Raw genomic sequence first — 6,973 nt, forward strand, 5'->3', positions numbered from 1 at the left:
AGAGGTAGTACAGGAATTTATCAGACTAACTTGTAGGAGACCCTTCTGTGTGGTGTTGGCCCAGTTCCCATTCGGAGATGCACAAGACCCACACCCACAGATAGGTTCTCCTGTGAGGAATCAGGCCCGCAATGTGCCTAGGCCGCTTTGAGACTTGCTTTTTGCTAAAAACTCCCTCACCCTGAACTGCAGCAAATATTCACTGCAAAGTAACTTTCTAAAATCCATGTTAAACCTTCCAAGGAGGAGTGTAACAAGTTCAACTACTTTTGCCTTTTCATTTGCAAATATGCCTTTTCTATGATGTGATTAGTGGCATTGGCTCCTTTGTTTTCTGCGAAAGGTAACTGCCTAAAGTGAACCTGTGCGTAGTAATGTGACCAGAGATAGAAATAAAGGCTGGTCTTGGCAGAGGCCGTGGCTTTTTGCTCCCCTTGAGAGTCCGTTTCCTCCATAGGACTCAGTATTCAGTGTGAATGTCTCTCCCCCATCCACAATGTCACGGATCCCACAAGCTGTGGGCAGCATCACTAACTTGAGGAAAATGTATCCAAGGTAGAAACAGTTATGGTACGCTAAAGCAGACTCAAACTTTATTTATTTTAAATCTATATACATATTTAATACATATCTGTATATATTTAACACATCTATCCTCATATATTATGTACATAAATATATAAGTAGGTATATATATATACACACACACACATAGCAGGTCCTCGAATAACATTCTTTTGTTTAGTGTTGTTTCATTATAATGTTGATGAGATGCTATAGGAACTTAACTCTTGATTATATCAATTAGCCTATGGTAAAATTGGTTTTGTTATACATTGTTTCACTGCAGTTTCAAGAAATTATTGGCGACATTAAGTGAGAATTTAACACATACATGTTATTGTTTTTTGATGAAAACACATGCCTAATTTTAAATATATTTTTTATGGATTTGTTTTTGATGCCTTATTTTAAAAAGGAAAAAAAAAAACCCTTACTTAGAGGTATTTTCTCTTTTTTTAAAGATTTTATTTATTTATTTTTAGGCAGAAGGGAAGGGAGAGAGAAAAACACTGATGTATGAAACAGACATTGATCAGTTGCCTCTTGCCTGCCCCCAGCTGGGGACAGGGCCTGCAAACCAGGCATGTGCCCTGACTGGGAATCAAACCGATGACCTTTTGGTTCACAGGCCGGCACTCAGTCCACTGAGCCACACCAGCCAGGGTGAGAGATATTTTCTTACAGCTTCTTTTAAGGTTTATATTTTTTTTGCCACTTAATGTATACATTTTTAACACATATGGAATTCATTTTTGTGTGTGTGGTTTAAGGTAGGGATTCGATTTCACTTGGATAACCAATTATCCTAGAACAACACATTAAATAGTTCATCCATTCCCACTGATTTGTAATGCTCATTATGTTATAAATCAAGTTTTCAAATAGGCATGGTCTATTCTTTCAACTCTTCTATATATTTATTGATACATTACTATCACATTGTACTATATAGTGATCATGTCTTCATATTTACTATGGTAAGATTTTTTCCTTTCTTCATGCCTTCCTTCCTTTCTGTTATTTTTTTTAAAAATAAAACTATATTTTAGAGCAATTTTAGCTTCACAGCATGCTTGAAGGAAAGGTACAGAGATTTCCCACGTAACCCCACCCCTGCACATGCACAGCCTCCCTCATTATCAATATCTCTGACCGGAGTGGGACGTTCATTACAACTGATGAACATAGATGTAACTCTGTTTTTATTTTCACATTTTGAAGTTTGTTTAATTATGAAGGAAAAGACTCATTGTATCATTAAATGAATAAAATAGACACGCAGCTAGATTTCATGATCTGTTAGAAATTATAGACATTTATATTATTAACAGGATAGAAGAAAATATCTTGAAGTACTTACCATGATTATTTCTGGGTGATGAAATCATAATTTATCTTCACAACTATTTTCCCATTTTTTGGTGTTTTGAAAATTTTATATGATGAACATAATCACTTTTACAATCTGTAAAACCAGCACATCTCAAAAGATCGCAAGTTTATTTTGGAAATATGTATGTGTAGGGGATTTCAGCCCTCACCCTGCGGGCGAGAGACATCTAGGGAGACGCTGTGGCTTTTTCACGCCCCCAGACTCCCGTGGAGAAGGAGGCAGCTGCTTATTCCAGTTATGAGGGGGATTGACCACAAGCTCGAGACCCACTGTCTTCTACAGCTTGTGAACAGGCTCTGAAGGCAGTTTCTACAAAAGAGTTCAAAGTTGAAACAGGTAATTAGCCCCCTGAAGTAAACACTTTGAAGTACAGTACACAACTTTGTTTATGCTCTGGTATATCTGATAAGAGTTGATTAAATTATTTTTCTCCCTGAGGAAGATTGTCACATGAAAACAAGGAGGAGGAAGAGCAAGAGCTCCTGAAGAAGAATACTGAACTGAGACTGGCGCTCACCCTTAACTAGCTGCATGACTTTGATTTAAGTCTCAGTTCCCATTCCAGTAAAATGGAAACAATATCTACTGTGTTGGGTCATTCTAACATTTATCAGAAAACACTTCATCATATAACACAGTGGTTGTTATAGATGAAATCCTCTATTTAAAGAAGAATGAGTGACATTGACGGTGCCTTTCTCAGGAATGGCCAGTTGCAGTATTGGTTCATGTGAGATGAACCCAGATCAATTGTTGATCATCTTCAAATAATTATTGATCAAAAAATAGATTAAAGAAATTAATTTTCATTGATGGTATCTTAAACTAAAATACAATGTTAAGGAGGAATAGATTCTTCTTCAAGAAAGTTCTCAATCTCATCTGCATTATCTATATATTTGATGATAGTTGCTTTTAATTAACACTTTAATATTGATAACATTTTTATTTCCTGATGTTGGATTTTTGTAATTATTTTTCTTACAGTAAAGTTATGTGTATGTACATATGAAAAGAACATATTTGTGCAAAGAAGTCCCAAGTTAAGAAGGAGCTCTTTTTACTGAAATGCCTCACGGTTCTTCCCTTTCCTCTCATTCTTTCTTTTTCACATCTGTGTCCTGGGGCTGCCTTATTGGACACCTATGTATCTAATATTTTTGATAATCTTAGCATGAAGGACAGATTATTGCAGAAAATGGTATCCCATCTAGCAAGCAGTTCTTCAGTTGCTCAAATCGGATTTGGGTTCATAAACTCAGTGGGACAAAGATAGATATTGTAGAATTCTCTCTCGGGGCTTTGTGTTCAATCCACTCTCACTGAACCGCCTCTGCCTTGGGGGTTCGCCACCTAAGCTAGATGGTTACCTCATTTGAGTTGGATGTTGTTGGGACAATTTTTTTAAAAAAATTCTATATAATTCTATTTACTCCTCTGTGTAGTCTCTGTTGACTTTTGTATTCCTACAAGAAGCAATCTATTTTTTAGTCTGATTTCTAAGTCAGTCTCCATTCTTGCTTCTTGTTCTGAGCAGAAATGTCTGTGCTTGTGGGATCCAGAGGTCACCACATGTGTGTTAATGGCAATAGTGGTCAGTCTCTGCCTTGCACTCCAACTATGGCCCTGAGCTCCATTCTTAAAGAGACATTGTATTGATCAAGAAACCTCCACTATCAAAGCAACCCTAACAAATCTTGGCTCACAGATGGAGATGATAGGACTTCAGTGGGTGTCTGGTTCAATACTTGGAGACAACTTCTGAAAGTCATTGCTTCTTAATTATGTTTGCATTTTGTCAAGTTCATCCACAACATTGAAATTCTGGGTTCTGGAAAGATCATTGAGAATCATTGTGCTTTAGAAAGGTACTAAGGCAGATACTTGAGGGTTTCTATGTAATTTTCATTCTTTTACTGTCCTTTGGCCTATTGCCTATCCATATTGTACTTTTCACATTTGCAGATAAGACAAATTTATATACTTCGCAGGCTGTTGGGATGTCAATGATCCTCTGCTTGCTTTTTTTTTTTTACTTTCCATTTCATAAAAAATAAGGTCTTTGCACCAGAGTACTTCATTTAAGGCTCTTAAAAACATGATGCCAGTGGTGCTTCATTATATCTCTTTCCTTAGACTCTCTGGGTCAGTAATTTACCGGGTTCATCACTCTAACAATACCATGTACACTTCCAGTCTTCCTCTCATGTTATTCGCTGAGTCCAAAATATCCTTCACGATTCAAAATCTTAGAAGTCTTTCTTGCGTCTCTCCATATCTCAAGCAAATTTTTCTTTTTCATTAGATCCCTCCACCCACTGTAATACTATTCCTGCAGATATTTAGGTAACTTACAAAAGAAAGGGAAAAAAAAGAACTTTTAGAAAGGCTTAGTTTAAAACAAAGTTCCCTTAAAAAAACAACAACTTTTGTGTATATTGACGAGCCCATCAAGTTCTATATGGCAGGAAATGAATCAAACTACAAATATTGATCAAGAAACATGTTTATTGCTGATCAGAGATAACATTACTTGTAAAAATGTGCATTTTGGTCAATATTTATTCCTTCCTTAAATTACACAATTATGTTTTCTTCTGTTAAACTCAATTTGTCCAATTTGCTATAATGTAATTTCCTGTACCCATGTATAATTTATTTATATGATTAGTGTATCCTCTATGGGAGCTTAAACTGATATAACTTCCTTTGAACAACATATCTGGGGCGGTTATGATGTGTTATCATCAGCTGAGGGAAATATTTTGCTCATGAGTCACAAAAACAAATGTGAGCAAACAATTGCTTATAGTGATCAATTTTCAAGCAAGGGCAAGGGTGGACAAGATTTATGCTAGTCATATAACTAAATTTTCCCAATCTTAAACATAGTTAAATCTAATCTTTGGTAATAAGATAATAGTAGCTAATGAAGTAAAGGATTTTTAACTATCATTTATTACCTAAGGCACATTATAATCATTAACTGATTCATACAATGTATATGTACCATTTATGCAGGTAAAAGAGCTGCAAAATGAATACTCTGGTGACAGTGTAGACAGTGTTTGCTCAGTGGCTATTTATAAGGTGTCTGGAGTATGTAAAATGCTGTACTTGTTGCTGGTAGAAATATAAATAAGTTGATATGTCCCTGCAAGCTAATGGGGAGGTCAAGATTTATACCAATGAACATGCAGAGCCTAAAAGAACCATATGGAATGTGATGTGCTTTCATTTCCTCACCTGAAAATGGTTAGTGCGTATTAGCTATTATCATTATTATCAACCATATGTAAAACAGAAATAAGAAGAAGTCCTAGGTCACTCTAGATCTAAGAAATGAAGGACATTTTTATAAAAGCAGTTGAACTTGAGACGGTTTCGAAAGTGGGTAGTATTTGCGTGTGTGGAGAGGCAGCGAAAGGACGGAGTTGGGGAGTTGGCTGCTGCCTAAGCAAGTGCAAGTTGCTAAAATGAAAATCACATTTGAGCGTTAGGCCTACTGAAGGGACACCAGACTTGCTTATTGAAAGAAATTAGAAATAATACTAGAAATATAGAGTGGGTTTAACTGGTGGACTATCATGTGGTAGGGTACAAAATGGAAAGTAATAATGGATTAGTCAGAAGAAACTATTTTAATTGCTTTCTGTGAATTTGAGCAAGCCACGTAGCTTTCTTGTCTCAATTTCTTCACCTGGAACATATTAATGTTATAAGATAAATCTGGTTTTTTTTTAAGTATAATACAATGTGGTTTGTGGTAACGCTTATAATATGTAGCGACTTACATAGGGAGCACCACACTGCTTAGTGCTTTATACTTGTGCTTTGTAAATGCACTATAAACTCCATGGGTTGTACAAATATTTTATCATACCAATAATCACTATTATCATTATTGTTAACAACATCTATAAGTTGAGGAATTGCCTTAATTCCATAGGTGATAAAAAACAAATGGGTGTGTTTTATAACAGATAAATGTCATAAGAATAGAAACATTGAAGTAATTTCGACCCTGAAATTTATTAGCATGCCAGGTTGAGGAAATATTTAAAACATAGAGACAAAAGTATTCTTATGCTTCCTATATGAAAAGCTCCGATCTTTCCCAAGAAAACTGGACAAAAGACATAGAATAGGAAATTCACGAAGAATTTCAAATGACTGATAAATTTATGCATTAATAAAAATTTTAATTTATGCACAAAGAAATAGAAATGAAAGAAATGCAGCATTTTTAATCATCAGAAGGAAAAATAATAAAAATAAATTGTGATTTTGGTGAAGATATAGGAAAAGGGTACTTTCATACATTGTGGTAAAGATGAAATGTACAACTTCTGTGGAAAAACAATTTAGCAATTATTTGTCATCACTCTTAGAATTTTTTTACCCTTTAATCTTAAACTACCATTTTAAGAATTTAGTCTAAGGAATTATTTATAGATGCATATGTGAAGATGAACTTCATGGACATCATCACTATATTCTTTATAGAAAAAAATTGAAAACAACTTACATTTACAATATAAGGAATTGTTTAAATAATACTAAATCTATAGAAAGGAATATATTGTTGGCATTTAAGTTATGTAATAACAATATGTAATAATGCCAAAATATTTATATGCATGATAAACAAAAGCAGTTTCAAATGTAACTCTACTATCTCTATTTATAAAAAATACATGCATAGGCATATACCCAAAATATACATGCATGAAAGTAAGTGCATTATAACATTAACAGTGATTATTTGTGAAATGCTGACTTATAGTATGTTATTTTCTTCTTTTGACCTATCTTTTTTGAGGTTTTCTCTACTAACCCTGTATTCTGTAATTATCAAAAATAATAAAAAATGTGTGGCATGGATAAGATCACAGGCTGAAACTTCCTGAGGAGAGAGAACCACATTGTCATTGTTAATCTTTCTCATTCTGGCTCACCAGTAGGATGCAGTGAAACTCTTGTGACTTCTGACCTATGGTAAACTCAGGTTTATTA

This window comes from Phyllostomus discolor, chromosome 9 (genome assembly GCF_004126475.2).
Source record: "Phyllostomus discolor isolate MPI-MPIP mPhyDis1 chromosome 9, mPhyDis1.pri.v3, whole genome shotgun sequence".
NCBI lineage: Eukaryota > Metazoa > Chordata > Mammalia > Chiroptera > Phyllostomidae > Phyllostomus > Phyllostomus discolor.